General features: G+C 39.6%; 1 protein-coding gene and 1 pseudogene across 9 annotated transcripts in view; one reads left to right on the top strand and one right to left on the bottom strand.

Moving 5' to 3' along the window:
* Positions 1-26,664, top strand: part of CCSER1 (coiled-coil serine rich protein 1) — a 1,483,327-nt gene that overhangs the window by 926,154 nt on the left and 530,509 nt on the right. The gene's annotated exons all lie outside the window — the stretch shown is intronic.
* Positions 297-26,664, bottom strand: LOC139436885 (S100P-binding protein-like; annotated as a pseudogene).

Genomic DNA, 26,664 nt, shown 5'->3' with positions numbered 1-26,664 from the left:
AATAAATCAGATTGTAGGTGCTGGAGTCTGTTGAGGCTCAGGATCTGGCTATCACATTGTCAGTCCAGAGATTCAAATCCCCTAAATATATCTTAAACCCCAACAGCCTTAAGCTATCATTATGACTCATCCTGTAAAAATTTGTGTAAGTGCATAACATATTAAACATTTTTTTTTTGGTATTGGTTTAAAGAAATTTTACTAAGGATGAATGGGTGAACTTGGTATCCAGCTCTTTAAATATTGGTTTAAAATTTACTTTTGTGCTTGTTAAACCTGGTGCTCAAAATACATACTTAAATTTTTCTAAGTTTCAATTTCCTCATGGATGAAAAACGGGCGTAAATACTTGACTCACCTTGACTTCGGCTTTTATTCATGAAGGAGTAACTGCTATGAGACTTGACCTCTAGCTGTAAACAAGTAGAGAAACGCAAAAAAAAAAGTATAAAACAATTTTCAGGCATTAAAAATCAGGCAGGAAAGCCCTAAAACACCTGAGAAAAAGGAAACAAAGAAACCCATATACACTCCAGCTTTCTGCCTGGGGCAATTTCTGGATCATGATGCAATGAAGGACAATCCAAACAGAACTTCATTGTTTTTAATTTTTGTAATTGAAGAAGCAAACATCTGAGTTTGGGGAACTAGAATTTGTAGTACAGAATATCAGAGAGCAGGGAACTAGACAGAGAAACTTCTCTAGAAATCTGCATATGGGACAGTTTCAGTTTCCCAGCTGCTAAAACAAATACCATAAAATAGATTTGCTTTAATAATGGAAATTTATTGGTTCACAGTTCTTGAGGCTGGGAGAAATCCAAAATTGAGGTTCAGCAAGGCAATGCTTTCTCCTTGAAGACTGTGGCATTCCAGGGTTGGCTACTGGCAATGCTTGGTCCTTGGCTTTTCTGGCACATGGCAGTGCACATGGCAGTCTTCTTTCTATTCCAGATTCTGTTAACCTCCAGTTTCTAGCTGCTCCACATGTCTTCTCATTCTCTGCCCAATTTCCTTTGTTTATAAGGAATTCAGACATATTTGATTAAGGCACACCCAGATTCAGTTTGGACATACTTTAACTGATTAATTTCAAAGGACCTTATTACAAATGGGTTCACACCCACAGGACTAGAAGTTAGGAAATGAGCTTGCCTTTGGTGGGAAACGTGATTTGATCCCAAATAGGGACTCTCTGTGATCCCAAATAGGGACTCTCTGTGTATTTGGTTGAATAGCAATCTGCATATATTTAGAGTGAAAGTCCACAAAGCCAGGCAAAGAACTGCTGTTGGAAAAGAATAATTATGAGAAAACTGTGAGTAGAACAATTCCCAGACTTCTCACAGCTGGGAATTGTTCAAATTGCCATCAGCCAGAGTAGAGAACCCTCATTTAAACCATGGGGTATTTGGTAGGGAACATTAAAAGTCAAGTCTTGGTAATAGGTAAATTACCCAGAGTGAAGGCAAAATACTTTTTTCCCCTTTATTAGAGAAGTTGTGGGATTACAAAGCAATCATGCATAAAATACAGGATTCCCATATACCAACCCTACCAAAAACATCTTGCATTGGGGGTGGAACATTTGTTACAGTTGTATCAAATTATAAAAATAGCATGTTTTAATTGTATTAAAGTCCATGGTTTAATTTAGGGTTCACTCTTTGTGTAGTGTAGGTCCATAGATTTTTAAAAAATGTTTATTCTGTTAACCATATATACAATCTAACATTCCCCTTTTAATCATATTCAGATATATATTCAGTGCTGTTACTTGCAATCACAATATTGCACTACCATCACCACCATCAATTACCAATACATTTCTATCATTCCAAATAGGAATCCTGTACATTTTAAGCCTTTACTTCCCGTTCTTTTCCCCACCTTGTCCCCTGGTAACCTATATTCTAGATACTAACTCTTTGAATTTGCTTATTTTAATTGTTTCAAATCAGTGTGATCATACAATATTTGTCATTTTGTGTCTGCCTTATTTCACTCAACATGATGGCTACAAGGTTCATACATGTTGTTCCACATATCAGAATTTCATTTCTTTTTAAGGTTGAATAATATTCCCTTGCATAAATATACTACATTTTATTTATCCATTCATCACTTGATGGACACTTGGATTACTTCCATCTTTTGGCAAATATGAATAATGCCATTATGAACATTGGTGTACAAATATCTGTTTGAGCCCCTGCTTCTAATTCTTTTGAGTATATACCTAGTAGTGGAATTGTGGGGTCATACGGTAGTTCTTTAATTAGCTTTGTGTTCCACAGTAGCTGCATCATTTTACACTGCCACCAGCAATGAATAAATGTTCTACTTACCACATCCTCTCCAACACTTGTTATTTTCTGTTGTGTTTTTTTTTTTTTTTAAAGAACAGTCATTCTAGTGAGTATGAAACCTCATAGTTTTGGTTTGCATTTCCCTGATGACTGATGATATTGAACATCTTTTCATGTGCTTTTTGGCCATTTGTTTATCTTCTTTGTAGAAATGTCTATTCAAATCTTTTGACCATTTTTAAAATTGGGTAATGGCTTTTTGTTTTTAAGTTCAAGGGTTTCTTTATATATACTGGATATTAATGCTTTATCAGATACGTGGTGTGATGGTTAGGCACATGTGTCAACTTAGCCAGGTAATGGTGCTCAGTTGTTTGGTCAAGAGACCACTGGCCTAATTGTTATTGTGAGGACAATTTATGGATTTAAATCATCAGTGAGTTGATTGCATTTATGACTGATTACCTCTGCAATCTACTGAAGAGATTGCCTTCAGCAACGAATGTCATTTTATCCAATCAGTTGAAGGCCTTAAAAGGAGAAGTGATTTCAGCAGTCAGAAGAGAGAGAATTCCCATCTCTACTTCAGACAGCTAGCTTCTCTTGGGGAATTCATCAAGAACCGTCATCGGAGTTCCTGGTTTGCAGCCTATTCTATGGAATTTGGACTCATGCATGCCCATGGTCACATGAGACAATTTTTAAAATCTCATAATATATACAGATATCTCCTGTTGGTTCTCTTTCCCTAGAAACCCTAAGTAACACAGCTTGGTACTGGGAGTGGTCCTTGAAAAACAAAATCTTAAAAATGGGATCAGCTCTGGAGTTTCTGCAATTGGTTCTCTATTCTGATTGAATTGACTCAAATACTCAAGAGGTCACTGCTGAGCTGGCAATAGAGATATGCAAAATATCACCACTGGATATAGCTACTTCCATGCATATAAGAGGCAAGTCCCAGGTGAGAATTTAAAATCTTAACAGAGTTTTGTGGAGTTAAAAGGTATAGTAATATTGGCTGGTTGCTCCTAAAATACTCTGCATACATTATAGAAGAAAAGAATGAGCTGAAGGCTTCAAATTTACAACACAAGCATGGAATGAATGATGTGAATGTTTCTATGTGTACTCTGAAAGGAAATATTGTTTCATCCAGCTGCAGACTTGAGATCTCCGAGAAGCAGACACACTGTCTCATTGTGTGAGTAGCAGAGTTACAACAGAAGCTAAAATCTCAATCTTGCAGTGTATCTGTTGTTAAAGTAAATTAGAATGGAGCCTATAATGAGCCTATAATGATGGGACACTGAAACTTTAAATACTGCTGAGTTTTTTCCAGATATACCTATAATGGTCTGCCCTGAAGGAACACCTTCCTGACGTCCAGTCTATCCTTAGGAACCAACCATCTGACCTCCAGTCTGCCTTAAGGTGTCTGCCATCCAACCTCCACCTGAAGAGATTAAGCCTGTCTCACCAGATGAAATTGCAATGAAATTTCCTTTGGCTATTGGCTTGCAATACACTTCTAATCTTCTCATTACCCTCTTTGACCACCAATCTTTTTTTCAAATCTGTAACTAGACTAATATTGATAAGCCCCCAAAGGTGAGGAACAAAATGTGACCCATGAAGAAGTATGCTATACTCCAAAAAAACTGCATAAATTTAACAATTCCTATAGACAGAAATCAGGGAAATATTTGTGTGAATGGATATTAAGAGTATGTGTTAATGGCAGAAGGAACATATAGTTGGATCAGGTTTAATTAATTGATACAGCTCATTAAGAACAGATTCTGGATTCAATGCTATAGCTTGAGGTGTTAGAAAGGGCTCTAGTAGTTTGTGTATTAATCAGCCAAAGAAGGGCTGATGCAAAATACCAGAAATCAGTTGACTTTCATAAAGGGTGTTTATTTGGAGTAGAAGTTTACAGTTACCAGGTCATAAGGCATAAGTTATTTTCCTCAACAAAGTCTTTTGCTACATTTTGGAGCAAGATAGCTGCTGACATCTGCCAGGGTTCAGGCTTCATGGGTTCCTCTCTTCGCAGGACTTGATTCTCTCTGGGCTCAGCTCCTCTGTTTTCTTCACAATATTAGTTATAGACTATAAGTCTCTCTAGGCTTTGTCTCTCTCCACAAGGCTGGCTAAAGACTCTTAGGCAAAAGTGTTTTTCTCCTCCCAGGACCTTCTATCTTTCCTCACAACCAAGCTCCTGTGTGTGCTTATTTCCTGGTGCTCCAGCTCAAGACTCCAGCATCAAAAACTCCAACTCTGTCCTTTGCCATATCTTTTATCTGTGAGTCCCCAACCACCAAGGGACAAGGACTCAACACTTTACTGGCATGGTCCACTCAAAGCCCTAATCATAATTTAATCATGCCCAGGTACAGACCAGTTTACAAACATAATCCAATTTCTATTTTTGGAATTCATTAACTATATCAGACAGCTACAGTTTATGTGACTGGGTTAAATATGGATCAAAAATGGTTGCCATCCTCCACATCAGTGCTACAGTTTCTTACATTAGTAGTCACAATTGTTCTATAGTAGAATACCAGTAAATCCATTCTAATCCATATTTTATTACTCCATCCTGTAATCTCTGGGATGGTGATGTCCACTCCACCTCTATATCGAGAGGGGGCTTAGATCCCACATGACATTACCTGGGGTTGAAATGCCACAATTACCCTGGCATACTGTATGGGAGGGGATCCAAAGGCTTAGAGAAATTGGAATGCTAGAATGTATTTATCATGTAAAACCTGCCCACCCTTTCCAGGAATGTCCAGAGGACACACTTTTGACCAGGACTGTGAGGAATAAATTTGTGAGACTAACTCTATCTTCCCTGAAGAGTTCTGTGGTTGCTCTTCTCTGTAGGCCAGATATTACCTTGGGATCTGCTGTTACTGAACTGGGATCCTTAAAAACTATGGGGATGATCAAAGCCTGGGTTGGCAGAAGCCAAGTGGTAGCACTTAATCTCCAAAGACAAGTTGGGCATGGCTACCACAATGAAAGTCAGACTCAAAGCAACGATCAAGAGCCTGAGTCCCAGAGACCTATGGTGCTGGCTAGTAGTGATGATGAGGTACTTAGACACAACATAGATGGGAAGTCTACTAAATTCCTACTTGACCTGTATAAGTAGAAGAGTTCTAGGTCAAGTAAACAAAAGTCTAATTTGAATTATAGAAACAGAGAGTCATGGTCCCTTAATCAATTCCCAGACTGATAGGAGTTTACAGATGCAGAGCCCCTTGGATGAGGGGAAGGCCAGGTCCCCTTGGGGAAGGACCCAGTTGCACTGTCAAAAGTGTATACTGTTAATCTTCCTCTCAGCCTTCTCCAAAGAGACCCATGTCCTTTCAACAGGGTGACTGTGCATTGTGGAAAAGGAAATGATCAGACATCTTATAGACTTATTGACATTGCCTTAGAAATGACATTAATTCTAGGAAATGGGAAATATCTCTGTAGTCCATCAATCAGAGTAGGGGCTTATGGAGGTCAGGTGATCAATGAAGTTTTAGCTCAGGTCTGTTCCACTGTTTATCCAGTGGTTCCACCAACCCATTCTGTGGTTATTTCCCCAATTCCAGAATGCATAACTGGAATACACAAACTCAGTTACTGGCAGAATCCTGACATTGATTCCCTGACATGTGGAGTGAGGGCTATTAGTGTAGGAAAGGCTGAGTAGAAGCCACTTGAACAGCTGCTACCTAGTAAAATAGTAAATTAAAAACAATACCAGGATCCTGGAGGGATTTTAAAGATCAGTGCCACCAACAAGGACTTGAAGGATGCAGTAGTGGTGATCCCCACCATATCCCCATCCAACTCTGCTATTTGGCCTATGTGGAAAAGAGAAGGATCTTGGAGGATGACAGTGGATTTTGGTAAACTTAACCAGGTAATGACTCTATTTGCAGGGGCTGTTCCAGATATGGAGTTATCACTTGAGCAAACCAGTATATCTCTTGGTAACTGGTATGCAGCTCTTGATTTGGCAAATGCTTTTCTTTCTCAGTTGATGTTTGGAAGGACCACCAGGAACAGTTTGCTTTCAGCTGTCAAAGCCACCAGTAAACCTTCACTGTCCTACATCAGGGGTATATCAACTCTCTAGCCCTATGTCATAATATTGTCTGCAGGGAGCTTGATCATTTCTCACTGCCACAAGACATCACTCTATAGTCCACTGTATATTGATTACAACATATTGATTGGACCTAGTGATCAAGGAGAAGCACCTACTCTACACTTATTGGTAAGGAGTTTGCATGTCACAACATGGGAGATATTTCCCCAAAAAATGCAGGGGCCTTCCACCTCACTGAAATTTCTATGTGTCTAGGGTGTGGGACATGTTGAGATATATCTTCTAAAGTGAAGGATAAGCTGTTGGATCTGACCCTCCTAGGACCAAAAAGGAAGCACAGTGCCTAGGTGGTCTCTTTGGATTTTGGCGACATCACATTCCTAATTGGGTTAGCTACTCTGGTCCATTTACCAAGTCATCATAAAACCTGCTAGTTTTGAGAGGGGATTGAATCAAGAGGATGCTATCAGCAGGTCCAGGCTGCTGTGAAACCTGCAATGGCACTTGGGCAGTATGATCCAGCAGATCCAATGTTGCTGGAAGTGTCAGTGGTAAATAGAATTGCCATCTGGAGGTTTTGGCAGGTCCATTTAGGAGAATCACAATGCAGACCCTTTAGGCTTTTAGAGCAAAGCCCTGCCATCCTCTACAGAAAACTACTCTCCTTTTGAGAAACAGTTTTTGACATGCTACTGGGCCTTAGTAGAGACCATGGGTCACCAAGTTTCCATGAGACCTGAGTTACCTATCATGAGCTGAATGTTGTCTGGCCTGCCATACCTTAAGTTTGGGCATGCACAGCAGCACTCTATCATAAAATGGAAACGTTATATTCAAATTAAGGACCAAGAGGGTCCTGAAGGCATAAGTAGGTTACATGTGCAAGTGGTCCAAATGCCAATGGCCACTACTCTGGCCATATTATCTTTTCTTTCCTAGTCCACAGACATGACCTCTTGCAGAGTTCTTTGCAATCAGTTGACTGAGGAAGAGATAACTCAGGACTGGTTTACAGATGGTTCTACAAGATATGCAGGTACCACCTGAAAGTGGACAACTGCAGCACTGCAACCTCTTTCTGGGATGTCCCTGAAGGATAGTGGTGAGAGGGAATCCTCCCAGTGGGTAGAATGTCAAGCAGGGTACCTGTTTTTTTTTTCATTTTTCTTGGAAGGAGAAATGGCTGAAGCTGCATTTGTGCCCTGATTCATGGCTGGAGCTGCATTTGTGCCTTGATTCATGGCTGTTGCCAATGGTTTGGCTGGATCATCAGGGACTTAGAAAGAATATGATTAGAAAGTTGGTGACAAAGAGATCAGGGAAGAGGTGTGTGTGTAGACCTTTCTGAGTTGGTAAGAAATATGAAAATATTTGTGTCCTACATGAATGCTCACCGGAGGGTGTCTTCAGCAGAGTGTTATTTTAATCAATTGGATAAGATGATCCATTCTGTGTATACCAGTCAGCCTGTTTGTCCAATGGGCTCATGAACAAAGTGCTTATGGTGGTAAGGGAAGGAGGTTATGCATGGGCTTAGCAAGATAGACTTCTCCTCTCCAATGCTGACCCATCTATAGCCACTGCTGAGTGCTCATATAACACCATTCCCTAAGGTGATCAGTGTGCTATTTGGTGGCAAGTTGATTAAATTGGGTCACTTCCATTACGGAAAGGGCAGGATTTGTTCTAACTGGAATTAACACATACTTCAGATATGGGTTTGCCTTCCATGCACACAGTGCTTCTGCCAAAATTCCCATCCATGGACTTACAGAATGCCTCATCCACTGTCAGGATATTCTACTCAGCATTGCTTCTGATCAGGGAACCCACTTCACAGCAAGTGATATATGGGAATGGGCACATGATCATGGAATTCACTGGTCTTACCATGTTCCCCATCATATGAAGCAGCTAGATTGATAGAATGGTAGAGTGGCCTTTTTAAGATTCAATTATGGCACCGACTAGTGGTAATAACATGCACGGCTGGGGCAATGTTCCCCAGGAGTCTGAGTATGCTCTAATTCAGTGTTCACTACAGTGCTGTTTCTCTCATAGCCAAGATTAGAGGGCCCAGAAATCAAGGGGTAGAAATGGAAGTGGCACCACTCACTATTGCCCCTAGTGATCTATTAGGACAATTTTACTTCCTGTCCCTGCATCTTTAAGCTCTGTTGGTCCACATATCTTTGTTCTTAAAAGAGGAGTCCCTTGATCAAAACAATTCCATTGAACTAAAAGTTAAGGTTATCACCTAGTCACTTTGGACTCCTCCTTCCTCTGAAGCAACAGGCAAAGAAGGGTGTTACTATACAGGCTGGAGTGATTAATCCTGACTATTGTGGGGAAATAGGACTGTACTGAACAATGGAATAAAGAAGAGTTTGCTTAGAATAGAGATATCCTATGTGTCTCAGTACTACCATACCCTATGATTGAAGTTAATGGAAAATTACAACAATCCAATCCAAGCAGGTCTACTAATGGCCCAGAAACTTCAAGAATGAAGGTTTTGCCACCCAACCATGTAAATAACTATGGCCACCTGAAGTGCTTGCTAAGGGTAAAGGGATCACAGAATGGGTAGTGGAAGAAGGTAGTGATAAATAAGAACTACAACCAGTTACAGAAATAAGGACTGTAATGTTCATGAATTTTTCTTCCTTGGTTTGTTATGACTATATTTGTATATGTACATAAAACAAATATCTTTGTTTTCTTCCCTTTCTTATCACCTTATCCTATTACAAAAGTTGTATTCATTTCTTATAGTATATCATTTATAGGATGTAAAGTTTAAAAGGACTTGCACATTCTCTGGAGGGATTTAATGCATTTCTGGTTGTACACAGGACAGTTGGGTATTGTTAGGTGAGACAATATGTCTAGTATTGTTTTTATTTAGAGATTATGTATGGTTTACAGTGATGTGTGTGGTCACCAGGTTAGGATGCGGTGCCCTGCGACGGTTAGGTGCATGTATCAAATTGGCCTGGTAATGGTGCCCAGTTGTTTGGTCAAGTAAGAACTGGCCTCATTGTTACTGTGAGGGCATGTCATGGACTTGAACATCAGTGAATTGATTGCATCTATGGCTGATTATCTCTACAATCAACTGAGGAGATTGCCTTAAGCAATGAGAGAGATTTCATCCAATCAGTTGAACACCTTAAAAGGAGACGTGATTTCAGCAGTCAGAAGACAGAGAATTCCCATTTTTACTTTAGACAGCTAGCTTCTCTTGGGGGATTCATCAAGGACCTTCATCGGAGTTCCTGGGTTGCAGCCTGCCCTACGGAATTTGAACTTATGCATCCCAGAGTCACATAAGACAATTTTTTTTTTATTCATTTTTTAAAAAATATTACATTCAAAAACTTTGAAGTCCCATTCAACCCCACCGCCCCCACCCCCTATTCCCCCCACAGCAACATTCTCTCCCATCATCATGACACATCCATTGCATTTTGTAAGTACATCTCTGGGCATCGCTGCACCTCATGATCAATGGTCCACATCATAGCCCATACTCTCCCACGTTCCATCCAGTGGGCCCTGGGGGGATCTACAATGACCCGTAATTGTCTGTGAAGCACCACCCAGGACAACTCCAAGTCCCGAAAACACCTCCACATCTCATCTCTTCCTCCCATTCCCTGCACCCAGCAGCCACCATGGCCACTTTTCCCACACCAATGCCACATTTTCTCTGTGGACATTGGATTGGTTGTGTCCATTACACTTCTATGTCAAGAGGGGGTTTAGATTCCACATGGATACTGGATGCAATTCTCCTGCTTTCAGTTGTAGGCACTCTAGGCTCCATGGATGTGGTGGTTGGCATTCTTCAAATCCATATTAGCTGAGTGGGGTAAGTCCAATAAATCAGAGTGTTGGAGTTGAAGTCTGTTGAGGTTCAGGGCGTGGCTATCATATTGTCAGTCCAGAGATTCAAATCCCCTAGATATATCTTAAACCCCAGCACCAACTACAATTCCATTAAAGTAGCATGAAAGTCTTGTGAAAAGAGATCCCATCTGAGTCCAGTTCCATCACGCAGAAACACCAGCACATGAGACAATTTTTAAAATCTCATACTTTTTACAGATATCTCCTATAGTTCTGTTTCTCTAGAGAATCCTGACTAATAAATGTGGTTTTTAAGTAATTTCTGCATTATGAAGGTTGTCTTTTTACCTTCTTGATTAAGTCATTTGAAGAACAAAAGGTTTTATTTTGATGAGGTATCAATTTTCTATTTTTTCTTTTGTCGCTTGTGCTTTGGGTGTAAAGTCTAAGAACGTAGTTAAACACAGGCCCAGAAAATATTTCCCTATGTTTTTTTCAAGGTGTTCGATAGTTCTAGCTATTACATTTAGGCCTTTGATGAATTTTGAGTTGGTTTTTGTATATGATGTGAGGTCTGGGCCCTTTTTTTTTTGCAATGGAGATCCAGTTTTCCTGGCTCCACTTGTTGAAGAGACTACTTTTTACCGGTTGAGGGGTCTTTGCCATCTTGTAAAAAATTACCTAGCCTTAAGTGTGAGGGTCAATTCCTGAGCTCTCAAAATTCAATTCCATTGGTTTTATATGTCTATCTTTCTGCCAGTATGGCTGTTTTGATTACTGTGCCTTTGTAATAGGTTTTAAGATCAGGAAGCATGATCCTTCTTCCAATTTCATTCTTCTTTTACAAGATGGCTTTGGCTATTTTGGGCCCCTTACCCTTCCATATAAATTTAAGGGTTGATTTTTCCATTTCTGCAAGGAAAGTTATTGGAAGTTCTATTGAGATTGCACTGAATCTATAAATGGCTTTGTGTAGTTTTGACGTATTACTATTTAGTCTTCCATTCCATGAATGAGGAATACCCTTCCATTTGTTTAGGTCTTCTTTAATTTTTAGCAATGATTTGTAATTTTCTTTGTAAGTCCTTATATTCTTGCCTAGTTTTTTCCCTAGATATTTGATTCTTTTAGTTGCTATTAGAGGATGAAAGTTTTTCTTCATGTCTTGTTCTGATTTTTCTTGCCTGTGTATAGAAACACTACTAATTCTGGTTGTTGATCTTGTACTTGTGACTTTGCTGAAATCACTTATTAACTCTAGGAGGTTTGATGTAGATTTTTCAGGATTTTCTCTATATAGGATCATCTCCAGATAGTGAAGGTTTTACTTCAACCTTTACAATTTGGATGCCTTTTGTTTCTTTTCCTTCCCTAATTGCTCTGGCTAGAACTTTCCTCTGTATGAATACAGAGGCAACAGAGCACATCCTTGTCTTGTTCCAGATCTTAAAGGGAAGGCTTCCAGTCTTTCACCATTAAGTAGGATGTGAGCTGTGGGCTTTTCATATATGTCCTTTATCATCTTGAGGAAGTTTCCTTCTAATCCTGGTGTTCTATGTGTTTTTTTATAAAGAAAGGGCACTCTATTTTGTCAAATGCCTTTTCTGGGTCAATTGAGATGATCATATGTTTTTTTTCCCCTTCATTCTGTTAATGTGATGTATTATATTGATTGATAGTCTTATGTTGAACCATCCTTTCATATGATGGATAAATCCCACTTGATCATGGTGTATAATTCTTTTAATATGTTGTTAGATTCAATTTGGCAATGTTTGTTGAGGATTTTTGCATCTATATTCATAAGCGATATTGGTTTTGATGTTTTTTCCCCCAAAGAACCAAACTTTAGTTTTGTTTACTTTCTCTCTCTCTGGTTTTCTATTTCTTTTATCTCTACTCTAATCTTTGATATTTCCTTCCATCTTCTTGCTTTGGGTTTAGTTTGCTCTTCTTTTTCTAATTCACCCAGTATTGTTAAGTCTTCTTTTTTAATGTAAGCATTTAGAGCTATAAATTTCCCTCTCAGCACTGCCTCCACTATATCCCATTAGTTTTGTTATGTTGTATTTTCATTTTCATTCACCTCAAGATATTTCCTAATTTCACTTGATTTCCTCTTTAACCCATTAGTTGTTTAAGAGTATTCTGTTTATTTTCCATTTATTTGCAAATTTTCTCTTTCACCTTCTATTATTGATTTCTAGCTTCATTCCACTGTGGTCAGAGAAAATTCATTATATGATTACAATTTTTAAAAAATTTATTGAGACGTGTTTTGTGACCCAACATAGGTCTATCCTGGAGAATAATCCATGTACACATGAGAAGAACATGTTTTCAGTTTTTGTTGGGTTCAGTGTTCTAAATAGGTCTGTTGAATCTAGTTGGTTTAGTGTATCATTCAAGTCTTGACTTCTTTACTGATCTTCAGCTAGATGTTGCATTCATTATTGAAAGTGCTATATTAAAATCTCCTCCTATGAATGTAGCATGATCAATTTGTCCCTTCTAATTTGTCAGTATTTTGCATCATATATTTGGGGGCTCTGTGTTAGGTACATCTATATTTATAATTGTTATATCATCTTGTTGAATTGTCCTCTCTATCAGTATGTAATTACCATCTTTGTCCTTTGTAACTGTTTTTGACTTGAATTCTAATTTTTCTGATATTTGTATAGCCAACTTCACTGTATTTTGGTTACTTCTTGCATAGCATATATGTATTTTTGCACTTTTTCACTTTCAACCTACTTGTATCTTTCACTTTAATGTGAGTATCTTGCAGACATCATAGTCAGGTCATTCTTTTTTATGCATTCTGCTAATCTCTGCCTTTTGACTGGAGAGTTTAGTCCATTTACATTTAAACACACTATTGATAATGCAGGTCTCTCTTTTGTCGTTTTGCTATTTAGCCTTTGTAACTCATAAAATTTTTGTCCCTCACTTCTGTTAAAGCCCACTTTAATATTTATTTGCTTTCCTGTGTTGCACTATATTGAATGCCCTTTCATTTCTACCTGGATATATTTTTCATCTGCTTTCCTTGTGATTACCATAGGATTAAAATTTAACATCCTAAATATTTAACAATTATATTTGATTTGATATCAACTTAACTTCAATATCACGTAATATATTTTTCCTATGCCCCTCTGTTCTCTCACCATTTATTCTTGTTACCACCTGTATCTTTGTACATTGCATGTCCAAAAAACTAGATCTACCATTATTTTTTATGTATTTGCATTTTAGAATCTATAGGAGTAAGAAGTGGAGTAACATAAAAAGTAATACAATACAGTAATACTGTTATTCATAATTGCTCAAATGGTTAACTTTATCACAGGCCTTTATTTCGTTATGGTGCTTTGAACCACTGTCTAATGTCTGTTTCAGTCTGAAGAACTATCTTTATCATTGTGGGTAGGTCAGATATAGTGTTAATGATTCCCTCAGCTTTTGTTTATCTGAGTATGTCTTAATCCCGCCTTCATTTTTGACAGAGAACCCTGCAGAATATAAAATTCTTGGCTAGCACCTGTTTTACCTCAGCACTTTAGGTATTTCATTCCACTTCCTTCTAGCCTCCATGGTTTCTGAATTTTTTTTTTTTTTAATAAAGAAAGCATACTGTATTTTCTCAAATGCCTTTTCTGCATCAGTTGAGATGATCATGTGAAATCAGCCTCAATCTTTCCGGGATTCCCTTATATTTAACTACTTTTCTCTTGCAGCTTTCAGAATATTCTCTTTGTCTTTTGCATTTGATAATATAATCAACCTATGACAAGTGCTTTTATTTGCCAAAGGGCTTCCCATACAAGAGAATTTATTTGGGTTAAAAAATTACAATCTGCCAAAAAGGCTGCCCATATTAGAGGATTTTTTGGGGTAAAAAATTAAAATTCCAAGACCATGAAAAGTCCAAACTGAGGCACCATCAGAAATGATTTCTCACAAAAGCCAGTTACTGTTGATCGTGATATGTTGCCATGTGATGAAGCAAGATGACTGCCAATCCTGCCCAGGTTTTTTCTTCCCTTCTGAGCTTTTTCTTTCAGGCTCAGCTACTCTACTTTCTTTCCAATTTCAGCTGCAAGATGGCATAGAGTTTGTCTTTTAGGGTGTCCTTTATCAGTCCCAGCTGTTTTGCTGTCTTCCAAGTTCAGCTGTAAGCTATCAGGCAAATGACTCATCTCTCTCTGGAACCTCAGCTGCTTTTACCTTCTCCTTTCTGTTGCATTGTAGTATCAAAAATGGCAGAGCTCTCTCTTCCTGTGTCTGTCTGAGTGTCCATTTTATCAGACCCAGTAAGGGGGCAGACTTCAATCTGAGTCATGCCTCACTGATATAGTCCAATAAAAAGTCCTACAGGTATAGCTCAGTGGTTGAGTGCCTGCTTCCTATGTACAAGGTCCTGGGTTCAGTCCTTAGTACCTCCTAAAAAAAAAGCAGCAAAAAGAAAAGCCCTACAGCAATCTTACCAAGTAATCTAATCAAAGTACCCTCAACTGTATTTAATACAATCAAAGAGTATCACACCTGAAGGAATAGATTAGTTTACAAACATGATCTTTCTTTTTTTGAGATTCATAAAATATTCTCAAACTACCACACTGGGTATATTTTACTTCATGTTTATCCTGTCTGGTGTTCTCTAAGCTTCTTGGATGTGCATAGTCAAGCCATTTCCTAAGTTTTGGAAGTTATCTATCATTATTTCTTTGACTCCTCCTTCTGTCCTTTTCTCTCTTCTCTTTCTGGGACTTCAATAATGCATAAATTAGTGCGCTTGGTGGTGCTATCTTAGGTTATTTTCACTTTCAATATTTATTTTTTCTTTCTGCTGCTCAACATGACTCATTTAAATTGTCTTGTCTTCAAGTTCACTGATTCTTTCTTCTGCCAGTCCATTCTGCTCTTTTGAAACCCTCCTTGGCATTTTTCATTTCAGTTATTGTCTTCACTTCCAGTAATTCTGTTTGGTTCCTTTTTCTATCTCTTTACTTAGACTTTCATATTGTTCGTTCATTGTTTTGCTGATATCCTTTAGTCCTTTCTCTGTACTTTCCTTCATCCACTTAAGCATTTTTAAGATCATTTTTTAAAGGCCTTTTCAATATGTGCACATTTTTGTCTTCTTCATTGGTGTTTTGTATATTTTTATCCTCTTCCTTTGGATTGGTCATCATTTCCTGTTATTTTTTGTCTTGTACTTTTTTTTTTTTTGCACACAATACACTTAAATATTTTAAAACATTAACTCTGGCTTTACTTCCTGGGAAGTCTTTTTCCTGGTTTGGTAACCAGTTGGTGTCAAAACAGAGTTTCTTGAGATTCAGGCTTTCAGTCAGGTTTGCCCAAGGCAAATGCATTGTGCAGATTTTCTCTGTCTTACTGGATCTCTGTCTTGTCCCAGGTTTTTGCTTGTTTTGGAGTTGCCATGTTTACAGGAGTTTGGTTGTCCCTTCTGTTTCTCAGTGGTCAGGGGACAAACCTTCCCTGGTACCTGAAGGGCTAATTCTGGTAGGAACGTCGCCCCAGAAAGAACTTTTCCAAAATAGTCTTTTCAGCCAAAATAGGGCCATGGATCCATAAAGCAGGCACAGAATGGTTCCAAAGTGCCCTGTGGAAGGGATCAGGAAGGGCACCAAAGCGTTCTCTGAGAGCTCCTGAAAACTGAAATTTCCTGGCCTGCCCAGCAAAGACAGCTTCAGTTAATTTTCCGCTTCAGCCCTGTGAAAGCTCTGCAGCTTTAAACCTCCACTGCCTCTGCCCCTGTCTGCAGTTGCCACTGCCTTTGTCTGTGACAGGGTTGAAACAATCACTGCTACCACATTTGTCCTGGTGGATTGAAACAATATCTGTCCTCAGAGCTGGGATCCAGTGATCCAAATTCACTAACCAAGAGCTGTTATCAGTGATCAGTCACAAACACCCATTTGTTCTTTTCTTTTAATTCCCCACCCCCTTGCAGCTTGCTCCCTGTCTGCTCTCTGTGTCCATTCGCTGTGCATTCTTCTGTGTGTCTGTATTTATTTTTATTTATTTCTGCTCCCTCCTTGCAGCATTTGCTCTCTGTGTCCATTTGCTGCACACTGTTCTGTGTTTATACTTGTCTCCCTTTTCCTTGTGTCACCTTGCTGAGAAGGCTCTCCACGGTGCTTGTGAGCTGGCAGCACTCTGCGGTGCTTGTGGGCTGGGCGGTTCTCTGTGGCTTGCAGGCGAGCCTGCCTTCACAAAGGGGCCCTGGGATGAGAACCCAGGGCCTACCCATATGGTAGATGGGAGCCCAACTGATTGAGCCACAGCCGCTTCCACCCTGTTTGTTCTTGTTTTCAGTAGTTACCCAGGGACTGGATGTGAACTGGTGGCTGCCAGGAGGAGGGAGCAATTTACAATTCTTTACTGTAATTTTTTAGTGCCTTCTTCCCGCTCTTCCCCGGATGCTGTACAGGGTTCTTCTGGCCTCTGGAGTTTCAAAATACTTGTTTCAGATAGTGCCTGTTTAATAGTTGTTTTTGTGGAAGGACTGAATCCTGGAGCTCCTTACTCTACCATCTTCCCTGAAGCACCCCTGGCTAAATACTTTTAAAAACTTGAATAAACAAGCCTCAGAAAGATCCGTCTGACCCATAAGTAATTTTACTGCCTGGCACTACACATTTTAAAACTTTGTAAGGGAATACACAAAAAATATAATACTAAACAAAAAAAATTGACAATATCTGGCAATTAATAATAAGTTACTGAAGCAGGCAACTGTGGCCCATAGGCAGACGATAGAATTAACAGACAAGAAGTTTAAAACAGTTTATAAATATAAATATGTTCAAGGATATAAGGAAACATGGATATGCTGAGAGAAATAAATATAAAAAACATCTAAATTGAACTTCTAGAGAAAAAAACTAAAACATATAAAAAAAATTCCACTGCAGTGATTAACAGATTAGATACTGAAGAAGCAAAAACCAACTAACCTGAAACTGACAATAGAAATTATACAAAATTAAGCACCTAGAGGAAGACAATGACTTTTAAAGAAAGTAAACAGAGTATCAGTGACCTATAGGACAATAACTGGCCATTTAATATTTGATTTGAGTGCCAAAATAAGATGGCAGAAGCAGTGGAGGATGGAAAAATTGACCAATTTTTTCATATTTGATTAAAACAAAAGCATACTTCAAAAGATATCATGAATATCAAATGAGGAAATTTATGTAAAAAAGCATTTTTTACCTTAGCCTATATGAATATTATCATTGATAACTTTTTTTTGTAGATGTTAATAGTCATTCTTTGATTATAAATGCTGAAGAGATTTTCTTTTTTTTTTTTTTAAGATTTATTTATTTCTCTCACCCCCACCCCCCACCCCCCAACTCCCACCTCCCAACCTGGTTGTCTGTTCTCTGTGTCTATTTGCTGCATCTTGTTTCTTTGTCCGCTTCGAGACGGGAATCTGTGTCTCTTTTTGTTGAGTCAGCTCTCCGTGTGTGGGTCAGCTCTCCATGTGTGCGGCTCCATTCCTGGGCAGGCTGCACTTTGTTTCGCGCTGGGCGGCTCTCCTTATGGGACACACTCCTTGCGCGTGGGGCTCCCCTATGCAGGACACCCCTGCGTGGCAGGGCACTCCTTGCTTGCATCAGCACTGCGCGTAGACCAGCTCCACATGGGTCAAGGAGGCCCTGGGTTTGAACCACGGACCTCACATGTGGTAGACGGACGCCCTAACCACTGGGCCAAGTCCGTTTCCCGAGATTTTCTTTCAAATCTCTTATACTTAGACATATAGCATATGTGTAATAAAGATAATGATAATATAAATAAGTCTAAGAAGAGGAGGAGGAAGAATATGAAAAATGAGAAGAAACAGGAGACAATAACAACTATGGGGATACTCTGTGCCTGCTCTTTTGCTAAATGCTGTGTACATACTATCTCATTTAATCTCCATTAGCAATCACTTGAGATAATTATTGTATTTCTCCTTATTGTACAAGTACAAAAGATGAGGTTGGGAAGTATTTTGTAATTTGTTGGAGGGCACATGGAGAGACTAGAGGCTTAAATCAATATCAGTCTGAATTCAAAAGCATTCTAGGATACTGTCTCTTAGATTTCTGAAAATTAGAGCATGAACACTACTTCAGAATTTATTTTTAGCTTAAACTGCCAGGTTTTAGAAATTTTTATTATTTTTCCTTTATATCTTTTTCATATGAAATTCAGTTTCTTCAAAATGTGTTCTGTCATTATAGATAACTTTCTGAGCTCACAAAACAGGCTACCATTTGCTTCCAGGAATAACTAGTTTGCCAGATGATTTCAGAACCTTTTCAAGAGTAATTGAAGTATTAAACTATTTTCTACCACATGTTTTAGTGATAATGCAGAATATATAATTAAGTGATATCCTACTTAGCTTTTCTTCAAAACTAGGGAACTATTTTGCCATAAAACAAAATTCTTAATAGTAATATAATAAAATTATTAAATTTATGTTTTCCAAAGTTCTGTCAGATAATTTACAGGCATGTGAAATAATATTTAAGTTAAAGATATATCCAAATCTGTATTGTATTTTTCCAAAACACCTGATAGCATTTCTAAAAGCGGAGAAAAAGAAATGCAGATATAGTTTAAATTATGAATATATGTGAGTTCCCACTTATGTCTATATTTGGAATTTTACATTTCATCCCATTTTTCAAAATATGCTGTCAAAGTAAGCATTTGTTTAAAAAACAGATCCAAACTCCTTCTCTTGAAAGATTTTACAATTTGGCCAGTTCTTCAGCTTTATTTTCCCACCACTTTATGCGCAACTCACAGTACATTTCAAAGGAACCACTCACATTTCCTAGACCTTTTAGAACTGTGCTTCTCAAGCTTTTAATGTGCATGTGAATCACCTGAAAATTTTGTATAAATGCATATTCATGAATAATGGTTTTGGTGGAGCCTGAGATTCCACATTTCTTTGGATTTTCCAAGTGATGACATGTTGCTAATCCCTGCATCACACTTTGAGTAGCCAGGTTTTGAGAGTACTTCATATCCCAATATGTCCATTCTATTCTCAATTTTCTTTCCCCTCTCCGCCTCCAAGACTGTTCAGATTTAGCCCTCCTCTGTGCCTGCTCATTTCCAGGCAGAATTGGCCTTTCTCTTATACTCACAGAAAAGTTCATATATTTGGCTTACCATTCTCCTGAAGCTTTATTTTTACAGTAAAAAAACACAAAACTATTTGTTTTGAAATAATTTCAAACATTTGCTAAAATAATACAACCCCCTTACAGAGAATGCAGCATACCTCCATTCCTCCATACTTGGATCTTCCAATTTTAACCATTTACCACAGTTGCCATCTTCCTTTCCCTTCCCTTCCCTTCCCTTCCCATTTTCTATCTTATCTATCTATCCATCCATCTATTCATCCATTTATCTCATAACCAATCTATTTTCTGAATCGCACACATAACCCATGAACACACAATACTTCCATGTGTATTTCATACAAACAAGGCTATTCACTTATGTTATAATCTTCAATGCTTATCAAGTTGAAGAAATTTAGCTTTGGGAAGTGGACTTGGTCCAATGGATAGGGCATCTGTCTACAACATGGGAGGTCCACGGTTCAAACCCCGGGCTTCCTTGACCTGTGTGGAGCTGGCCCATGCACAGTGCTGATGCGCTCAAGGAGTGCTATGCCACGCTGGGGTGTCCCCCACATAGGGGAGCCCCAAGTGCAAGGAGTATACCCCATAAGGAGAGCCGCCCAGTGCAAAAGAAAGTTGAGCCTGCCCAGGAATGGCACCACACACACAGAGAACTGACGCACAAAAGAGACACAGATTCCAGTGCCACTGACAACAACAGAAGCGGACAAAGAAGTATACACAGCAAATGGACACAGAGAACAGACAATGGGGGGGGGGGAGGAGGGGGGTGGAGAGGGGAGAGAAATAAATAAAATAAATCTTTAAAAAAAATTTTAGCTTTGATATAAAGCTTACATTGTTTATTCCATTTTTTAAAATTTCCAAATAATGTCCTTTTGAGTCATTTCTTCTCCATTCTTAGACTGTATCCATTATTATTACATTTAATTATCATTATTTCTTTAGTTTATTTTTTAAATTCTGAAAATATACATACAACATAAATCTTCCTATCCCAACCTCTCCCAATGTGGAATTAATCACATGCACAATGTTGCAGCACCTTCACCACAATCCATTATTAGAACTTTCCCTCCAACTCAAACTTAAACATTACACTTATTTTGCATTAAATCCCCATTGTAGGAAGCGGACTTGGCCTAGTGGTTAGGGCATCCATCTACCACATGGGAGGTCCACGGTTCAAACCCCGGGCCTCCTTGACCCAAGTGGAGTTGGCCCATGCGCAGTGCTGATGCACACAAGGAGTGCCCTGCCATGCAGGGGTGTCCCCCGCATAGGGGAGCCCCACGTGCAAGGAGTGCACCCTGTAAGAAGAGCTGCCCAGCGTGAAAGAAAGTGCAGCCTGCCCAGGAATGGCACCACACACACGGAGAGCTGATGCAGCAAGATGATGCAACAAAAAGAAACACAGATTCCCATGCCTCTGACAACAACAGAAGCAAACAAAGAAGAACACGTAGCAAATAGACAACAAAACAGACAAATGGGGTGGGGGAAGGGGAGAGAAATAAATCTTAAAAAAAAAATCCCCTTTGTTACCTCCCCCCATTCTTGGTAATCTGTATACTACTTTTTCTCTCTCTGAGTTTATATATTCTCTGATATTTTCCTTGTAGTTACTTTGGGACTTTAGTTTAGTTTCTTATATCTATAACAGTCTCATTTGCTATGATATCAACTTACCTTCAATAGCATACATATACATAAAACATGTTCCTGTAACTCTTCCATCCCTCTACATTTATTTAGTTCTTATCATGAATTACATACTTACACATTATGAGTCCCAAACCACTAAATTACCATTACATTTTTTTCACTGATAAGAACTTTTATGAGGAGGCAGCAAACTTCAGTTTCATAATTGATTCTGACAACAACTTAAGTAAATCAGGGCCTGCATTTGATGTGAAACTACAGTTTATTTCAGACTCCTTCCTTAAAACTAAACTATGTAAGAGCACATTTTTACTCTGCTTTGTCAAGACCCCTGTGTTGAGAATGTTGTCATGGCTCAAGAAAGCTGGGAATTAATGTGCATAAACCTCACTCAAAAAATATACAGCAAAAACTCTACCTGAAAAACTAAACATAGATGCCAACACCAAACATAAAAGTCATTCAAATTTAAAAAGAGATTAAAATGCCAGATTCTCTTCCACTTACATCTTTAAGGCAAACATGCTAGATAATGAGTTTTCTTTGAATTTGTTTTTCCTTCTTAAAGAATACCGTGCTAGCTGCTAGAGAAAAGTTTTCTAATCTTCCAGAACAATAAATTTAATTAAATAGCTAAAGCTTCAGAAAAACAGAATTATTTAAGCAGAGAGGAAATGTGATTGTCACGTTTTCTGGTTATCTCATCACTCATTTGATTTGACAAAGGCAATACTCTTATTACACATTCAATCTTAAACAATCCTGTGCCTGGCGGGCAGGGACATGAGTCTTGCATTTCCACCTAAGTAAAATGCTGTCTCTTTATGACTTTGGTTATTTGGGGAATCTCCTCAGACTAAGAGATAGACAGGAAGACAGCTGGAATGCCAACTATTCAGCTACATTTAATTTTAACTATGCAGTAGTTCCAAAGGTAAAAGTATGGAAATTCTCACTCCATCAAGCTAATTTAGGACAACTGTGAACAGTGATTGACAAAGTAAATGTCAATTGAAATAACAGATTTTGACTCTTTCCTCTGAATGGAACTCCTTTGTATTTTCTTCACAGAATTTAAATCTAAATCTAAATGTCTAAGGAAAAAAGAATCCTTGATTGGATAAATACAGTAAGTACTTCTTAGAGACATCCAAATTATAAAGGTGGCCCAAATAACTAAGCTTTTCTCATGTCAGTTTCTAAACTCAGGTAGGATATTTAAGATGGTTTACTTACATACAAAGATGGGGCCAACGAAATTACAAAACCAGACAGAACCATTAGCCCAATATCACATGCTGAGTTACAGCAACTATACACAACCTTCACAGGGAATGAATAGTAGTGCAAGTGTTGGATTGCAAAACCTCCCCAAAAGATGTCTAGAGCTGCCTGTAAAGAGAGACTAGCAAGCTCCTAAGACATCCATTAAGACGATCACATATTAAGACATCCATTAAGGTGTCTGTCAACTTCAGTTAGAATACCAAACCTTAAGATCAGGTAATATTTTTGTGTACAGGTTTAATTACATCTATACTAGTCCAACTTCAGCAGTTATGTGAATCTGTGTGTCAGAGGTTAACTAAATGAGGAGATGGTACTATCCGGGGTCTATGACACCTCTTATTAATGAAGAATGGAGACAAACAAGTACCCCTCCCACAGAAGGAAATCTTATTGATTAACACATCAACCCATATTTGAAATTGGGGTTTAACAGAAGAAACTGAAGACCAACTGACAGCTCACTGGCAGTGACACTGTGCCCTGTCCTAGCATCAAGACTCTGGGCAGACAGCTCCTCTGTAAAGAGGATAGAGAGGCTGGCTGTTCTGAAGGGGAGTATTCACATATTCACATCTACCAGGATACAGGGCTACTACCTATAAAACCCTAGAGAGCAGAGGGTCATTCACTGGGGTGCTGGGGCATTGGGGGGAATCCTTTAAGAAGGGACAAGAGACAACCACAGTTACAAGACCACAAGAGTTAGTCAGCAGTCTTCTGACATAGTTAAGATATATAAGATTTGTAAACACTGTTGTGCAAAATAAGTTTAATGAAGAATGAAAAAAAGAAACAAAATAAAGGCAGCTAGTAGGTACAGAAAGGAAAGTAGGTTTACACTTTTAACTTGTCCTTTCAACAGGAAGTTTGTCCTATTCCATTTTATTTCAAATGCCTTGGATTGCCAACTTCAAAATATTGACAGGTGTTCAGAGATTCAAAAAAAAAAAAAAAAAGTAAGAGAGCGTGTGAAAAAATGACATATCTGTTCCCCAGTCATCAGAAATAATTAACACTGTTTTGTGGCCTGGTAAGGAATCTCATTAAAGATGATTTCTTGGGGGCATCAGAAGTAAACTTCACCTCTGCACAGAGGGGGTTTTGCTTGAGAGGAGAAGTTTTGGCTTAATGCTGCCTTTTAAGAAGCAGTCACCTTCAATTTATATTAAAAACTACCACCACCACCACAGCTATATCAACTTAACACTGCTTAAAAAACATATACATAAAACAGAAGGGAACTCATACAAATAAATTCAATTCAGAAATGGGCATTTCCAAATTGTGACAAGTTCTTTAAATATAAAATCTTATGATAAATAAAATCCAAAATCTATAAAGCATGAAACAGCAGAAGAAAATGAGATGCTGCTCTGGACAGGACCCTATAGGGACCTTCATTGCTGATGGGATGAGATATATGGGAGACTGTACAGGAAATCTGGGGGAACTGGAACTGATGGTGGCTCCACATGTTCCTGTCAACCCACTGAGTCAGGTTGTATCTCTGCAGAGTTTCTGTCAGAACCAGGTGTGGTTTGATGTGTTGAGGTCTGAAGGACGCCACCATTTTTTGTTCTGCATTTGATACATTTGCTCCATCAAGGTACATTGCTCCCTTAAGGAACCTTTTTTTTTTTTTAGCTTAAACAAATTTAGCATGCATTGCGGCGGCTTGCTCGGTCGGTAGAGGTGGGGTCTGGCTGCGGACGAGGGGTCGGTCCAGCTCTGGACGAGGGGTCGGTCCCGCTTGGGACGAGGGGTCGGTCCCACTTGGGATGAGGGGTCGGTCCGGCAGCAGACGAGGGATCGGTCTCACAAGGGGTTGCGCGGTTCGGCTGATGGGGTCGCCCGGCGAAGCCGGCGACGAAGGGGTCGCCCGGCGAAGCCGGCGACGAAGGGGTCGCCCGGAGAAGCAGGCGACGAACTGGGGACAAGGGAGGCCAGGCCCTTGTCGGGGGCTCTCAGGACTGGAGGGCGCACGGCAGAAGAACTACCGCGGAGACAAGGTAAACACGCAAGTCCACTTTACTGAGGGAGAGGCAACAGTTTTATAGGGGCTGGGGAAGGCTGATTGGTCGAAGCCACGCCCTGTTCTGATTGGTTGCCGGCGAAAGGTCAGTGGGCGGTACTGGACGGGGGAGGGGTGGTGGTTAGGGATTGGCTGTCACTGTTGCTGGGGGAAGGGGCAGGGTTTAGGGATTGGTGGCTGCTGTTGCTGGGGTGGAGGGCAGACTTGAGTTTCCCGCCCACGCCTGGCTATTGCTGCTGTCGGGGGAAGGGAAAAGGGCGGGCTGGATTTTTCCGCCCACGCCTGGCTGTTGCTGCTGTCGGGGGAGGGGAAAAGGGCGGGCTGGATTTTTCTGCCCACACCTGGCTGTTGCTGCTGTCGGGGGAGGGGAAAAGGGCAGACTGGAATTTTCTGCCCTGCGCCTGCGCAGGGAGAAGGAAGAAGAAGGGTGCCGCCCCACAAGGCATCGGGTGGCGCCATCTGGGAGGAGGGGCGGCCGCGGAAGCATGGCCGCTGAGAAGGGGAGACCCGAGGGCACTCTACGCCCATGCCGAGCTCCCTTCAGGGGTGGCGGTGAGTCCGACCAGCCACCCTATTATGGGGGCAGCGGAATTAGGCCTACCGCGGCTGCTCCCCTGCCAGGCCAGCAAACCACACTTCAGCCCGAGGGGTGACTGCAATGCATCAAAGTTTTATTTCAAATTCACCACATGGAAACTATACCTTTTAGAAAATCTGTTCAAAGAGTTCTTTCTGGTTGAGATATCTTTTTTACCCTTCTTTAAATAGAAATTAAGGATAATTGGATAAGATTGTTAGACTGGGTCAAGAAAGGAGTGTCTGTTAAAAATTATAGAGTTATAATAGTTATTGTGTTTTTTAGTATTTTGTAAAGGATTTTAGATTTGTCCTCAAACTGATGGCAAATCTTGCGGGAAAGTCTGACTTTTGTCATAGAGCAACCACATTTTATCATTTCCCTCAAGGAACCTTGATGAGAGTCCACTGGTTCTTTTATATAAGCAATGACATGCCTGAGATAAATTTGCTTCTGCTGTGGTAGATCTGACTGTGAAAATGTCATAACATTAGTCCTTGTTTTGGTTTGCAGAATAGGAATGACTCTGCCTAGTTGTCTGTCATTGACATTCATCTTCACAGAATCCCTGTTAAAATCATCCCATTTTTCTGATGAACTGGAAAACAATCAAACACCTCATTTCATAACTTGATTTATGTGACCCACCATTTCTCAATGGTGACCCCCTAGTAGATGGACTCTCTCAATTGTCCAAGCCCTGAGAGAATATAGGTGAAAGTTTTTTATTGTTAGGCTTATTTTTTATCACAGACATTTCGTTGAAAGTCATTGTTCAAAGGAGAAGGGGATAGGGGCTCACTGCAGGCAAACTTTGTAGGGTTGATTCATTCAGATTCAGAGCAAATTTTGCTCTCATTTGTGCTAAGACCATCTTCTCTCATATCTTCCCCAAGGGAAAAAAGATTTTCTGATCTTTGGATAAATCTGTTTTATGCTTATCAAGCACAGCATTATAAACTGTTGGATTAAATGTTGCAACAACAGTTATTTTCATAAGATTCTTTTCAGGTTTAAAATGTCTGTGCAAAGTTTAGTAGGGATTGGCCCATTACCATCTGATGTATTTAGTTAATGTAGTCTAAAGAGGCCAGGGGTCTCAGCTACTGGTCAAGTTGTACAATGAATGTTTCTCTTGGGAAGCATCAAGTAGAATTTGATTCTCTCTCCTTGCTGTCATCTTTAACAACTCTCTTCCCCAAGTAAGGTGCTCAGTTGATAGGTCATCATCCTTCAAGGGCTTCTGAATCTCTTCTTCTGTATACCTGAAATGGCATCATCTCCTTCAGAAAGCTCCAAGGAGTCATCCAATCCATCTTCATTCAAGGCACCCCATTAAAATGGTGCATTGTCTTTAGGCAAGAGAGAGGAACCAGAAAACTGTTCAGAGGACACTGGTGAGCACTTGATATTTTGTGGAACTGCTGGAGCAATCAAATGGGGGAAAAAATTTCTCCTAGCTGTTCCTTTTGGGAGACTTGTCAAAATAATTGACACCCACCTTCTTCAGGAATGAAAACAAGCCCTTCTCCTAGCACAGAGTGGGCCTTCCAACCCTTCAACAGGGTAAGATGCAGTTTAGGAGTCCCTGAAGAAGGAACAGGTGTCCCCAT

Source organism: Dasypus novemcinctus, chromosome 1, assembly GCF_030445035.2.
Source record: "Dasypus novemcinctus isolate mDasNov1 chromosome 1, mDasNov1.1.hap2, whole genome shotgun sequence".
Taxonomy (NCBI): Eukaryota; Metazoa; Chordata; class Mammalia; order Cingulata; family Dasypodidae; genus Dasypus; species Dasypus novemcinctus.
The sequence above is the reverse complement of the archived record's forward strand: the minus strand, read 5'-3'. Positions and strand labels throughout refer to the sequence as shown.